The following is a 16422-nucleotide window of genomic DNA, read 5'->3' on the forward strand; positions in this document are numbered from 1 at the left end:
TTCTTGGGTTTACCTGCTTTGAGATCTGCTGCTCTGCACTTGGTTCCTACAACCTTCTGGGCTGGAGAGCTACTGCTCCCCAACCCATTACAATAATAGGCTGTACAGTTGTAAAGACCATCAGAAACGTTATGATTAAACTGTCTCTCATCAGGATCGACCCAAAAAAGAACGAGCAAGAGTTATGTTATGTAGATGTAGATTTTACAGTTAGATATGTAGATATGTAAAGTACAACTAAGCAAAACTTAACCTTGTTTTAACCCTTTTTAACCCTAAACTTGATCTCAACCCTAACAAGTCATTGATTTTTTATTTTATTTTTGTAGGCGAACATCTACAGATATTAACAATTAAAACAACTTAATTCAGTAGAGATATTTAGTAAAAGTCCTTTTTTATTATTTAATGTTCACAAAATGTTTGGATGCTGACAAAATCATCAATGACACCAACTGTCAAAATGACTGAAAACCCATAATAAACAGTTTTCGTTATTCGATTTTTGGTTTTGTTTGGTTTTGGTTTTATATAAAAATATACATTTTGATGCATTTGTAGTTCTGAGCCATGCAAAGTTTCAAATGAAGAAAAGTACATGCTTTATAAACTTCGGAAATAATATTACAAATCCAATTTCACACAGCATATCTCACACCTCCTAATCAAGCCCTTGTAGACACGGAGGCGCGCGGTGTCCCAAAAGCATCGTAGCCCTGGAAGTTCATAAGATGGTAGGGTGAATATAATGCGATATGTAAATGATGTGCTCTCTCTAGCAGTTAAGATTAGCTCCGGGCGATGACGCTTTTGGGATTCTAGTGCTGGGACCAGAAAATATACCCTCCTCCATCGTGTCTCAGATGAAATTAGTGACCTCATCCACGTCTCCACACTTTCCACAGCCGGTACCGGGTCTCTGGCTCTTCCCAGTCTCTCCCGTGACTCCAAATGTGGCCCAGTCGAGCGAGGAAGGGACCCCTCGGTTAGTGAGAAGCCCCCTGTGGGAGCGGTTGTCCCCGCGCTTATCAGTCTGGCGAGTGGACGGCGTGCAGGGCAGGGTAGACATCCAGCGCTCCATTTTCTGATAAAGCCGGTTGCGGGTGACCCCTCTTCAACCCCGTTAAAAGCGCGCCTCTCAGGAGCTTATCGGAGCCTCGCAGCACCTGTAATTCCAGCCCGCTTTCCCAAACTCACCGAATGCGACAGTGGGGGTGATACCCCTGAGCTGGCATCACACACAGCAGGTGGCATACATACTAAGTAACGGAGACTACATCAAAAAACTCAACTCGCTCTCGCAGAAGCCTAACTCAAGTGAAGGGAATGTAAATAAGAACATGGACACTATGTGGAATGAGTTCCAATGGCATGATACTGAATCCTCTGTAACAAAAAAAAAGGAATCCTTCATAAAAGAGATTAAAAAGCCTTATTTTTAATATTTATCTATTTTATGGTTGTTTTACTGTTTAACTGCACTACACTGGAAAAAAATGATGAGTAAAATTTACTTAAAAAAAAAAATCGCAACTTTCTGCATTTGCTGAATGCATATTTTTGTTACTCGTTTACTTTGTTACTTGTATTTAATTCAGCAAAATTAAGCAATTTGACATTAAAATGCTTTACACATGCTTGCTTCATCTAAATTACAAGCAATATAAACAGCTTACATGGTTAATATTTGCCCTTTACCTTTCTTATGTTACATTTCTTTCAAAAAGTGCTACTGTTTTTTTTTTATTTTTTTTTTATAAATTGTAAAAGAAAATGAATTAAACTCAAGATATGAGTAGAAAATTTGTTTAGTTTCCAATTTACAAATGAAGCAATGTGTATTAGCCCTTGGTCAAACATACTGTATGTAATATAAATGTGTAGGGGGCGGGGGGGATGGGTGTACAGTGTGTGTTTATCGAAAATGTGTTTTGATATATGTTTTGCACAAAAAATGAGCCAATGCCAATGAGTTTGACTTAGAAAAAATATCTTTTTAGTATCATTTGATGAAAAATTTAAACCGGTCCCACAGACCCGAACACCACACAAGGGTTAAGTAAAATTAATTTAAGTAACTTCAACTCGGTTTCAAGACTTAAATGATACATAGAGTAAATAAGTGAACTGAACTTCAGTCAATCCTTTCTTTTAGTAAACTTTACTTCATTTATTTTTGCTGAATCAATCCTTTCTTTTCATTTCTGCATACAACATTTCCTAATTATAATTACTTATTTTATACAATATGACTCAAATAATTTATGATAAATAATATTTTATAATTTCTTAAAATAAATTATTTTTAGTATCAGTCTCAACACATGGATGGCATGTAATACATTATTTTTAATAAAAAAATAATTTATTTCATGCCATCTATGTGTTGAGACAGTGTAATATGTGTGTGTTTTAACTAAAATATTAACATTTGGAACATATGGAATCATAATAAATTATGTATCATAAACTATTTGAGTAATATTGCATATACAAATACGGGCGTTGTATTTTTAATGGCACCCCTAGCTACCGAAAGTAATATATACTTTCTAAAATGAAACATCAAAACTTACTACAAATTATGACAATTAATAACGTATTAATCATGCCATTCCATTAAAATAGTGGTCTTACTTTCTTAACAGATTCTCACATCACCCTTATATATTTGTATTTTTACTCAGCCCAAATCATTGCCACAGGACTTTGCTGTAGCATCAAAAAAAAAAAAAAAAAAAAACGAGTTTATAAAAATTAAAAAAGAACGGGCGTGGCCAAATAACATGGCCTTTTTACAGAGAGCTGGATCACATTTTTGCTGATAAACCCAGCTGCTATAAACTCCCTGATAGCTCCCATGGTGCTAAGGAGGATGAAAGCGAAACTTCATGTGATTTATTACTTTTTATTACTGTATTATTAATGATTTATTTTTATTTATTACTATGTATTAGTGTATGCAATTAATTTTAGGAATGAAAATTTCTCACTGAAGTTGAATCTGAAGTTTATTTTAGAAAAAAAAAAGTGATTGAATGAATATCAAAACCGAAGTAATGGAGATGATCAAGTACCATGACCTTTTAAACAGTAACCTGTTCACTTGCTGCGATGCTAAGCAGGATGAAACTGAAACTTCATGTGATTCATTACTTTTTAGTGCATGAAATTCATTTTAAAAGTGTAATTTTTCACCGAATTTGAACTTTTCTTTTTTGTTATTAGACTGTGTACACATTTAAGTATCTTTTAATACTCTTGGATTTGAAAAAAAAAAAAAAAAAAACAATGTATGGCAATAGTTTGTATTGGCACCTTTGGCTACCACCCCAAACTACTAACTACACATTTCTAAAATTAATGACATATTCATTATGCAATTACATTCAAAAAGTACAGAAAAACCACAGTGATACTGTACCTCTGCGGGTAACTACTTTCTGTTGCATGGCTCATGATCAGGGCTCCCTTAACAGATTCTCACATAACCATGAACATATTTTAATCTTTACTCGGTTGAATGAAGTTCAGAATCAGACAGTGAACGAGCAAAAAGTGTAATATCTGCTTCCCGGATCATCGCGAGCTCTGAGGAAGGAAATTAAGAGAAGCTGTCGCCGTAATAAATGAAGGCGCCAGGGGGAGGCAGACAAAAGGTGCTTGGACCTCTGCTGGGATCAGGGTGCCGTCTCCCAGCCTTCATCTTTGCCTCATGCGCTAATGTGCCTAAGTGGTTTTTTGGCATGTGCAATTATGGACCGTCTGCTGGGCTCTGTTGTGGCACTGACAATCACCGGTTAGCAGGGGATTGTCTCTTGCAGCTGTCCTCCGGGGACGAGAGAGCTTTTTTTTTCTGTAAAAAATCTCATGCGGAGGGACAGAAGCAATAACCTCAGTGACTCCCCCCAGGGGAACAAGTCATGGCACCTCCTAATCTGATTTAGACTGTGGTTTTGAGTGTCCAGTCGAGAGCCTGGTGCACAAAAAGTAGCTTTTAACTGGAAAGGTCTTCTTTACGGGAAAATAAGCGCTATATGGAGCCATTTGTAACCTTTACGGCGATTCCATTTCACCTGAAAAGCTTCTGTTTGGAGACGAAAAAGATGCACTTTGGTCTAGAAGTTCAATAAAGGGCTAAAATAAAGAAAGAGCTGTGATTTATAGATGTCTGGTTCTATGTAACAGGAGTGCTGAATGCTGGAGTTCATCGTAGCTATATAGAATGGAATTGAAATCCCATTGCAAGCCTATAGATTATGCACAGCATGTGTCTAAAAGCCTGTCTTTGGTCCATTCTGTCATTTGGTTAATTTCTTCCAAACAAAAATCTAAGACTATTTAATACTAATGCACATTTCCACTGTGTAAGGGTCTATCTCAGACTCCTCTAAACCCAGAGAAGTTGAAGACATTTCTAAACATGGTTGATATAAGGTTTCAGTTGAAGAAATGCCATTTCATTCTCTTTCGTTGAGAACCAGCAGACAAATTTGCCAGCAGACTTCTTCTGAAGGAGGCATCTATACCTGCTATCTGTAGGGAGAGGGAGATTTTATCATTATCAGTTAGGCATGAACTATACTCATGTGCTATACTATATTCATGTGGGTGACATCAAGCCCAGCTTCCAACTCTTTTTACTAGCGTACATTAAGAGAATTATACTGGTGATGACAAACCTGCAGAGGAAGCGTGTGTTTGGGGACACCTGGAGAGAAATCGACCTGGTAGACCTCCAGGCCTACATTGGGTTGTTGATAGGTCTCTTGTTGTGATGTCACAATAAGGAAACCTGCACAGAACCATCCTGGCACCCCTACTCAAAACTTAACCCCAACCAGAGCCCTTCCCAGCAGATGAGTTGAAGAAATGCCATTTCCGTGAACAACAGGATTAGCCAGCAGACTTCTTCTGAAGGAGGGATCTGTACCAACTTGATCTCAGCAGATAAGGGAAATGTAAGTACATTATATCAAAGTTAAGCATGTACTAGCTAGTTTGTGTTTTGCTATTTATCACAAGCTAACACTATGCATATACATATTGTGGTCAGCAAAAGCTTATTTGATAAAAGTGTCAGAGCCCTTAAATAGCGCATTCTGAATAAGAGTGAAACTGGCAAAAACAGAGATGTGAGATATTTTCTTTTTGTAAGAGCAATTTTGTGCAAAGAACTGCATGAACAAGTTTTGTATAGACCATATATATGTTGTGTAACTTGTTTAAAAAGAGGTGTAATATGGCATTTGTGAATGTAACCCTGTATTATGTGTGCCTGTGGACGGAAAGTAAAAAAAAAGAATAGTATAGTTATGGACAGAAAAAGTCAGAAGAGCAACTACTGGTCCTACTTCCTCTGCACTCTCCACACACTCTATAAAACATTAATAATGCATGCAGCATTTGCTTATAAATCACATAAAGAAATTTATGAACGCTTATGAAGATAACCACAGGCAGTATAGGCAAGCCTGGCCAGCCTTCTGCCTCCAGTTGTGGACATAAGCATTCGTAAATGTCCATGCAGGATTTATGAGCAGGTTATGCATGATTATTATTATTATAAATATTTGAGAAAGTCCACAAGAGGACGTTCTAATAAAGGGTGCTTTAAAGCTTTCGAGGGTGATTGTTTTCATTGTTTTTTTTTTTTTTTCAAACAGGCAAAACTAGTCCTGAGTACTGAGTCATTAATATATACATACATTTACACAAATCCATGCCCTGATGGTTTTATTACCTGCTCTCTGAAATATGAATATTAGCTGATTTATGGTGCAGAAGCAGTAAACCTTTGCTCCACGTCCACTCACTCATGTCTAATGATATTTCTAGGAGTCCATTTGCACTTCATAACAATAAAAGCGGTCTAATACAATCATTGGGATTCAAGCGGCTGCAATGGGGGGCGAAATGCACTCCACTCATTAAATAATTGCTGGTGTCTCGTTCGCCTTGCATAATGATTACACTAGCGCCTAATATGATCTCTAATGCATCTCTGAAATTAATCCACGCCAGCGATTTACAGGCTGTGGTGAAAAGGCCTCGTCCAGTCGTGGCTTCAGCTGCGGAATTAATGAATTGTTTTACGAAAAAAAAAAACTAATTTTTCTAAAAATAAATAAATAAATAAAATGTACTAATCAAGAATTAAACTAATGTCCTAATCAGTAGAATATTTAGACATCACAGAAGCCAGGGGTACTTAGATAGACAAAAAAAAATATATATATATATATGAATTCTATGAATGTTATGTCTATTAGACTCTATAAACATGCTCACAATACATTATAATGCAATAAAGGATTATAACACATGACTATTAATAGTTATAAAGTGGCATAACAATATATAGCCTTATTAATGATGTATTATGAAGTGTGACCGGCTGTGTTCCTTAAATGTTATACTAGTGCATCTAGTCTAAATTTAATATCATTGAAAAGTTACTTTATTTCAGTAATTCAGTTCAAAATGTCAAACTCATTTATTATATAGATGTATTAAACACAGAGTGATCTTTTTAAAGCATTTATTTATTTAATTGTTGATGACTATGGCTTATAGACAATGAAAACCCAAAAAATCAGTGTCTCAAAAAAAATCTGAATATTATATAGGACCAATTGGTACTTTTGCCTGTGTGGGCAGTGTGCCAAGTCCTGCTGGAAAATAAAATCCGCATCTCTACAAAAGAGAGAAGCATGCAGTGCTGTGAGATTTTGACATGTGTGGCACGTCCGTGCATGAATTTTAGATAAAAAAAAAATCTTATCTGATGTCAGTGCATTTAAGATTAAAAAACAAACATAAAAAGCACCTTCTTAGCAATAAACTAAGACTAGTCTGAAGTCAGTGCATTTTAGATAAAAAAAAATAATTTTTTTTTAGCAAGAAGCAGTTTTGCCGGAAATGATGCAGTTACATAATATATTTTTAGCACAAATTAAGCTGCCTGGAAATCATATCAAATCAAATTCAGTTTATTTTTGTTGTGCTTTTTACTGATGCTGTCACAAAACAGCTTTACAGAAATCCAGTAATAAGACTAAAGATCACAAAGAACACATTAAACATAAAAGCACCATTAAGCTGTAAGGAAAAACTGACAATAAAAAAAACTCTATTAGAGCTGAAGGAAAAAAAAACTTTAAAGAGCCAAGACTTGTTTGAATAAATTGGCTTTAAATTATTGATTAGTGCTGATTGGTTTATTGCTCTCTATGCCCAAAACATTTAATTTTGAGCAGCATAAGGCTTACTTTTCCCATCGTTTTGATAGCAAAGACACATGAACACGCCTTAAATCAACCTTCATGGCTGATTGTTTGCCTATAGATCATTAAATAGGACAATTAGATCGCCTTAATGGATAACTCTAGTGTCTGAAACATTACAAGTGATATGTGGGAGTGAGGTAATTGGCTCAGTTAAATTAGCTGAAAATAGGAAAAAAACTGTAAATAAAGTGGGAAAGAGAAGTAATTAGTTCTATTTGGCTGCAAAAATCAGACCTCTTTACCCTTTTCACTTTAAATTGCACAGAAAGATGACAGAAACTTATATTAAACTTTTACAGCACTAAACACACTTTTTACAACCAAATTTTTCAGTGCAATTACGATGAGATGCATTTATTTATTTTTTTGATAACAAAATGGAAAGTGACCTTGACCTCACGCTTCACTCTCTCAGAAAGAGAGATAGGATAGGAAAGATAGGAAATCAGATGCTTGTATAATTTCTCCTTGTACCTTGACCTCGCTGTGGCAGGATAGAGAGAAAACGTTTCTTTCTCACACACCAACTTGACCCCCCTCACGCTCCGACTTAATGATATCTGCCAGAGAAAATGAGTCGTCATTAATTTAAGTCGCCAGTCAGCAATTTTGACTGACCTTGAAAGACTTGACGGCCTTTTCTTACGTTGCTTTGGAGAGCATCGGAAAAAAAAAGAAGAAAAGACAGCTCTTCAACTCCTGCACCTCACGGAACACTGCTTATTCATAATACACATTCTTTCACTTTACTTCACCTGATTTCATTAAAAAACATGAGTATTACAAGAACAAGCACTTAGACATGGAAAAATATATGAGTCATTGACACTGGCTTTGAGATTTAAGCTTTTGGACTAGAAGTAGATCAATCAGTGTTTCGTGGCAGATTGTAATTGGCAATTGTATTTCTATGCAATCTTTCCAGACTATCTTGGTAATGAATATTGTTTTTTTTCATTTTATTTAAGAATGCTTTGCATTGTAGATTAATGCTAAAGTAAAAAAAAAAGAAAAGAAAAACAAAGAATATATTTTTTATCGAACTATTTATTAAACCAAAAACGTGTTAAACAAGCCAGAATATGATTCGTAAAAGGATTTCATCTTGCTTAGATGACAGATTTGCACACCTCAATCATGGTACTTTCCTAGTAGAGTCACAGTGCTAATTTCATTCACAAATAATTTTCATCATAGTTTTTTGTCAGCAAAACTTTTTTTTTCAAGACAAAAAACAAGATAACTAAATAAAAACGGCATAAAATAGTAAAAAAAATGATGACGACATTTTTTTTTGTTGTTGGCAGGGACGACATCCAATCAGAACTAATTTAGTTTTGTGAAAGGTAGGGATCAGTTAGGAAGAGATCGTGGAGAGGCGTGACAAACAACATTTTAAATTTTAAATATTTACAGTCACATACCTACAATAATAACATTATACGTTAAATCATATATAAATATAAATATATTTCACATTCAAACATTAATAATATTAAACAACTGGTTAATAAATATTTCATTTCTTATAAGTGTATAGTTAATAATTCAAGGGGACTGAGGAAAAAGCATTTACATTTACACTAAATTAACTGTAGTTTTAGTCGACTATATTCTAATGATATTTAGTCGACTACAAATAGAATAAAACAAAAAAAAAAAATCAGATGACTAAATTATGACTAAAACAAAATCAAAATTTGTTGTCAAAATTAACCCTGAGTACACACTGTACTGGGCTGAGTGAAAAAAACTTTTGAGAGGAGTATCCAGTTAGTGTTTTCCTATATTCACTCTACTGGGCTGAGTGATGCACTCTTAAGGGTGGTATTCAGTTGGTGTTCTATCCAAATAGTGTTGTAGCTCCATAGTTCCAACTAGTGGTTTAATAAGAAACTGCAGCATCCTGTAACAGGGGAGAATCACACAGAGCTGCTTTTATCTTTAACTTGTATATGATATGAGATTTTTAGCTTAATTTGAGAAATATCAGTCATAAATAGATAATATACAGTATTTTTAGTAAAAAACAGAGAATAAGGATACGTATCACCTCTATGTATGTGTGTATTTGTGTTTGTGCTGAGTTTGAGGGTGTTGTCACGAGCAGCATGGGAAAAAAAACAAAAATAAATAATGAAATAAAGGAGGCGTTTTAATTAAAGTGGCGATCTGGAATTAAGATTCCTTGGGATTACTGGACCTTTTGAGGTCAGCAGGGAAGAGCATGAGAGGGAGAGGGAGGCCGGCCAGCCTAAGTCTATGGTTAATCCTCCTCTATCTTGGGCAGAGGCAGCAATTAATTAAGGCCTAACTAGTGGAGAAGCGCCTGTAATCTCTTAAATCTGCGTTGCTCAGATATATAAAAAAAAAAAAATATTTAATTTCGTTTTACGACCACAGCAGAGATTCGGTAGCGTGCCCACTCTTCTCTTCTCTCCTTAACTTTCCCTCCCTCCTTCCTTCATTCCTCTCTCTTCTAAAATTGCTCCCTTCTTCTGCCACCCACTCATCTCTTCATCTCCTCACCTTTACGTTGAGTTTTCCACCTTCTCTCTCCCTCTCTCTGTTCGTTTCTTTGTTTTTGTCTTTTTTCACGCGCCGTGTTTTAAGGTCTGATCTATATTCAATGACATCTTAATGAGCATTTTCCTGAGCCTCTTCATGTCATTAGAGGTAAAAGCAAAAAAAGAACGGCGAAGCAAAAAGTACTGGGATGAATAATACATCAGAGAGGGAGACACCCACGGTAGAGCCTCGCCAGGGCTGCACCGGTGGAGCCGAGCGAGGAGGAGGCGAAGCGCTTTTGTTTTACAGGCCCTGAATCTTCCTGCTAATTATCAGGGCCTGGCATGCATTTAGCTCCGTGACAAAGAAAGACCAGCAGAGTGAGAGAATGGAGGTGAAAGTGTAAAATGTAAAGTGCACTGGGCTGAGTGATGTACTATTGAGAGGGGTATCTGGTTAGGGTTCTGATACTCACTCTAATGAGCTGAAGGATTTACTCTTGGGAGGGATATTTGGTTAGTATACTGATACTCACTTTAATGTGTCAAGTGAGGTACTCTCCAAATAGATATCCAGTTAGTGTTCCGATACTCACTCTAATGAGTCGAGTGATTCACTCTTGAAATGGATGGGCTGAGTGATATACTCTCAAGAGGGGTATCCAGTCAGTATTCTGATACTCACTGCAGGCTTTCCATCTCTATGTCTGTGTGAGCCAAGCAAGGATGAGGTGAAGCGATGTTGTTTTACAGACCAGATGCTTTCTGCTAATTATGAGGGCCGGGAACGCATTCTGTTCCATAAAAGAGGAAGACCGGCAGAGCGAGAGAATGGAGGCGAAAGTATAGAATGTAAAGTGCACTGGGCTGAGTGATATACTCTTGAGAGGGATATCCAGTTAATGTTTTGATATTCATTCTAATGTGCCGAGTTTGTTTTCTTATAGTCAATCCAGTGGGCTGAGTGATGCACTCTCAAGAGGGGTATCCAGTTGACCTTCTATTCAAATAGCAGTGTGAGCTCTGTAGTTCCAGCTATTGGATGAAAAGGGAACTGCAACATCCTGTAACAGAAGAGAATTATGCTGAGCTGCTGTAATCCTTAACGTGAATATGACGTGATTAATGAATGAATGAATGAAATTTGAGAAATATTGGTAAATAGTATATTTTGACTAAGCACAGATATTTTTTTTCCATCTCTATGTGAGTGTGAGCCGAGCGAGGAGGAGGCGAAGTGCTTTTGTTTTACAGGGCCCAGCCTTCCTGCTAATTATCAGGGCTTGGCACGCACTCGGCTCCGTGACAGAGGAAAACCGTCGGAGCGAGAGAATGGAGGCAAAAGTGTAGGGGAAAAAAGAAAGAAAAAAGAAAGAGAGAGCAGTGAGGGGAGAAAAGAGGAAAAGTTGTGACGTGAGCGCTCGCACAATAGGGGGTTCGCTCTGGCTATTGTTTTCTCCTGGAGCCGGTAGGGGCCTTTTGGAGCCGTGTGGTTGTCAGTTAAACCCCGCTGGGTCTGTTGAGTGGTCTAATGTACCCTATTCATGCTCTTATACACACATATACACACACACCTCGTACTTTCTCACACTGGCTCCGTCAGCTTAATTGGCCCGCTTCCCATCGGCAAGGTGCCACGGCTCGTTTTAATTGGCTCCCTCTCAGGCATGCCTCCGATCCCATTGGACGGTCGCACGGCAGGTCGCCATGGACACACCGAGCGAACTGCGATGAATCCCGGGACAGAAAGGGCCATCAGGTCTGCCTTGCCCCCAGCTCTGCCCCCTTGTGCGCGGGGTAGGCGGGTGGGTGATATGGGTTGTAAATCTTTTTGTCTTCCCAATGGTCTGGATCTGTTGTAGTTCTTCAGTTCTCAAGTTTAGAAACGGAATCCTGAATCAGTTCTTTAGAATGTTGTAGTTTGATTTGATCAATCTATTACAAATGATTCTTCCTGAAAGGGGTGATGAGCTTAATACTGTAGAGGGTTTAGAACATAGTGATCAGAGAGAACATTAGGTAGGATATTGGTAATAGTTGATGGCGTCTAAAATAGTGCGAAATTGTAATAAGGTAATATTGGATGCAGAAATTAAGTAAAGTTTACTAAAAGAAAGGATTAACTGAAGTTCAGTTCACTTATTTACTCTATGTAACATTTAAGTCTTAAAACCGAGTTGAAGTTACTTCAATTTATCTGAAATTAAAATTACTTAAAAAAAACAAGCAAATGCAGAAAGTTGCGAAACTTTTTTAAAATAAGTTTTACACATTTTTTTTCAGTGTGTAGTCATTCTAGAAAATATCTGAATGTACAAATGGTGGAGAACATCTTTTAGGAGACCACTTTAGGACACTTTTGAGGACACTGTACAGCTGTGTGATACTGGTTTTTCATTGGACAGCGACAACATACAGTAAAATGTATTTAATAGAGCACAACCATTCCAAAAAACACAGTTCCACACAATGCTGGGAGCATTATACATTACCCCTATAGCCATTCTAAAATAAATATATAAAGGCATGAATGGTAGACCCCTGTAACACCTGTAAGGAGACCACTTTAGAGGATTGACACAGTAGAACTGGAATGGCACCAACCAGATGTTAGGATTTGTTGGTGCTTATTGGGTTTTAAACAGGGACTGCTGTGATACTTGTTTTTCATTGTACAGCGACAGCATATGGTCAAAAGTATTGGATGGAGCACCACCATTACAAAAAAAAAAAAAACACAGTTTCACTGCTCCACATCTCCACAATGGTGGGAGCTTAAAATAGTACCCCTGTAGCTATTTTATTAAAAACTTGTAAGGAGACCACTTTAAACTGGGGACACTGTAGAAAAGAAATGGCACCAACCAGATGTTGGGATTTGTTGGTACTTATTGGGTTACAAGCAGAGACTGCTGTGATACTTGTTTTTCATTGGACAGCGACGACGTACAGTAAAATGTATTGGATGGCGCACCACCATTCCAAAAAAAAAAAAAAAAAAAAAAAAACACTGCTCCACATCTCCACAATGCTGATGATGATTTTTGGTTTACTACATACAGTACATTGAATGCACAAACTGTTGTTTACATTGTGTCAAAGTTTCTTGGTGAAGGAACCAATAGAAATTCCCCAAAATGACCTGAAATGAACTCTTTTTATGTAAACTTCCATTAAACATTGAAAGTTCAAAAGGTTTTTATCTCTCTCATGTAAAGTAAGCTGTTTTGGGGATACTTGTTTTCATAGGACAGCTACAACTACAGTAAAGGTATTGGATGGAGCACCACCCTTCCAAAAAGAAAAAAAAAAACACAGTTCCACTGTTCCACAGTTCCACAATGCTGGGGGCTTTATACTGTAACCCTGTAGCCATTTTGCAGAAAACTGTGAGGACAACTTTCATAAGGAGACCACTTTAGAGGATGGACTCTCTAGAACAGGCACCCTGAATGGCACCAACCAGATGTTTGGATTTGTTGGTGCTTGTTGGGTTAAAAGCAGGGACTAACCTTATATATATATATATATATATATATATATATATATATATATATATATATATATATATATATATATATATATATATATATAGACAACTACATTTGGACACTAAACGTATCGCAAGCCTGGAGCTCACATCTGCGATAGCTCTGACAGCACATAAAAGCAGCTTGAGCTGCAGTCTTCCCTCACCCAGCGTCACCCACAATGCCCCTTGCCAGCCGCACAAGGCCCTGACTGGTGGCAGATACGTGTTTATTTGCCACGGCTGTCTTGTCGGATGAAAAGCCAGGTCTCACACCCCCTCAGCCCTGGTTCTCTGAGGGTATCCGGCAATATTATGCTGTCATACTGGAATTATAGGAGGTGCCAAGGAAGTGTCAGTCGGCACAGAGGCGAAGGAGCTGAAGGTAGACACTTGGTGTGTTTCCATTGTCGGCCATTGACAGCGATGTCACGGTGATATATGCCTCAGCCCTGGCTAGCCCATCTCCGACACCCCATAATGAGCGTCTGCTAACGTGTGTTACCCTGTATGCTACAGCTCGCCCTGTCTGAGCTAATGAGCTTCTACAGATAACACTTTCTCTTTCTCTGTCTCTCTCTCTCTATTTCTGTCTCTCTCTCTCTCTGTTCCACACACACACACACTCCCAGACACACACACTCATGATCCAACCCTGTCACCCGGGAGCGTAATGAATGCTGCGAAACACCTTCCTTTCCTTAATTCCCGGAGATTCCGCTGCCTCCTGTGCCTGGCGTCTCCTGCCTGTCCCCTAATTGTTCGCGTTTGTTTGCGCCGGCGCACTGCTGGCTTTTCTGGGGGCGAGCGCTATACAAATTCCTGGCCCAGCTCAAGCTGCTTGATGCTGCTCTGGAGTGTCCATGGCTACATGCTATTGAGCGAGCATCTGCTCAGTTGGGCTCGGGCACGACATTGTCTGGCAATTTTTTTTTTTTTTTTTCGCTCTTAAAGAGAGTCAAAGAGAAATTCCATCCATTTATTTTCTTTTATTCCTGTTGTAAACATAAAACAAGTGTATAATAACAAATTAGGGCTCTTTTTTTTTGCAACCTTTAGGCTTTTCTTTAAGTATTTGTTTCAAGATTGCTTTCAGTAATTGGCACCCCTGTGTTTTGCATGGCCAAGATTGCAATATGCCAGAAATATGCCTGAATACACCTTATTTTGAGCGCAGATAAAGTATATTTACAAGCGTCGTTTATACAGGGGTTGGACTATGAAACTGAAACACCAGGTTTTAGAGCACAATATTTTATTGTCCTGACGAACAGTTCTGGTGGAAACAGGAGAGTTGAGGTGCACATTGAATTCTGCCGTAATTTGAGCAGCCGTGGTTTTATGTTTTTTGGATGCAATCCGGGTTAGCACCTGAACATCCCTTTCAGACAGCTTCCTCTTACAGCATCCACAGTTAATCCTGTTGGATGTGGTTGGTCCTTCTTGGTGGTGTGCTGACATTATCCTGGATACCGTGGCTCTTGATACATCACAAAGACTTGCTGTCTTGGTCACAGATGCGCCAACAAGACGTGCACCAACAATTTGTCCTCTTTTGAACTCTGGTATGTCTCCCATGATGTTGTGTGCATTGCAATATTTTGAGCAAAACTGTGCTCTTACCCTGCTAATTGAACCTTAACACTCTGCTTGTGCAGTGTGTAAGGTAGGGGCCATAGCATGTATTTGTGGATAAATGTACTAAAACATTATAACCAATTCTTAGAGATGGAAGGATCATTGATTGGCTATGTAACAATGTTTGGGCTGAATTTCAGCCCCCAAAAAATGTGATGATCATTTGTCAGATATACTCAGAAGTCTGCAGTTTCCTTATCCAATAAAACAAGGTGACAATACTGACCTCATGCATGACTGCATAAGAACCACATCAAAGTTGATGTAGAAATTTACTTTGATTTTATTAGATTTGCAAAATGTGTCAAACTAATCTAAAATCTGTCTCATAAAGGAAGACAGAGAAAAGACTTTTAACACCACTAACTGGATATAACTCTCGAGAGTCGTATCTGAAAGCTAGCAACCACCACACTAATGGGACATTTTTTTTTTACTTTTTGTGTTGCTTTAATTAAAAGGATTCCCACTTTTCTCATTATCCATGATGAGAGTAGATTATATCCTGCCTATATAATACATTTTAGCCCAAAATCGCAATGATTAATCTCATGACATTGGATCTTTGATTTCTAGTCAAATTTGGTGAAATTTATTGAAGTATTTATGTAATATCGCAAAATAAACTATCTGGCCAAAAAGTATAAACAAGGTCACATGCTTTAATATTGTGTTGGAACATTTTTAGTTTTGATTACAGCACAGATTTGCTGTAAAATTATTTTTACAAGCTTCTGCAATTCAATCGGTAGCAGGTCTGGGCCTTTGTGCAAAGTCTTCGCCTTGCCATGAGCACACTGGTCAGTGTATTGCTTGCAAATGTATAAATTTGCAGTTTTTAGTGCATTTATTAGGCTACATTACTAGAAAGTGCTACAGAGACAGCTCTCAGGCTGTAATTGCAGCCAGTTTGATGTTGGAGAGCAGGTGGGAGGAGTCTGCCAGAACATTGAATGGGTTTTTGAGATTTTAATGAGTATTTCTTTTGCTGAAACGATCCGGAATTTGATTCATTTAGCGGAGTGCCCACATTCCAAATCGCAATCTGTCAGGCTTTGAGTGCAGCTCTCCTCGGCCGCTGGCTGGTGGAGGGCCGCTTCACTTCCAATCCCCCTGCTCTCTGATGGATCGAGCTCCCAGATTGTTTTTCTGCCTCTCTCTCTCTCTCTCTCTCTCTCCTTCTCTCTCCTTTCCCAAACATGTTCTGTTTTCTGCAGAATGCCGAGCACAGCAAACTTATCAGTCCAGCTGAGGGAATCAATCACGGTCGGTTCCTCTCTGGACCCGCAGCCCTTGTTTGTGAATCTGTTGTCTGTGGCTCCTTGAAAATCCCCGTACATGATTGCCAGGGCCCTCAAGGTGCCGGCTCTCTGAGTTATTTTTCATTTTTGGTCTATCTATCCGTCTCCTTCACTTTGTCTCACCAGCCCACCCCCCACCCTCGCTCTCATGCGACCAT

Source organism: Astyanax mexicanus, chromosome 9, assembly GCF_023375975.1.
Source record: "Astyanax mexicanus isolate ESR-SI-001 chromosome 9, AstMex3_surface, whole genome shotgun sequence".
Classification (NCBI taxonomy): domain Eukaryota; kingdom Metazoa; phylum Chordata; class Actinopteri; order Characiformes; family Acestrorhamphidae; genus Astyanax; species Astyanax mexicanus.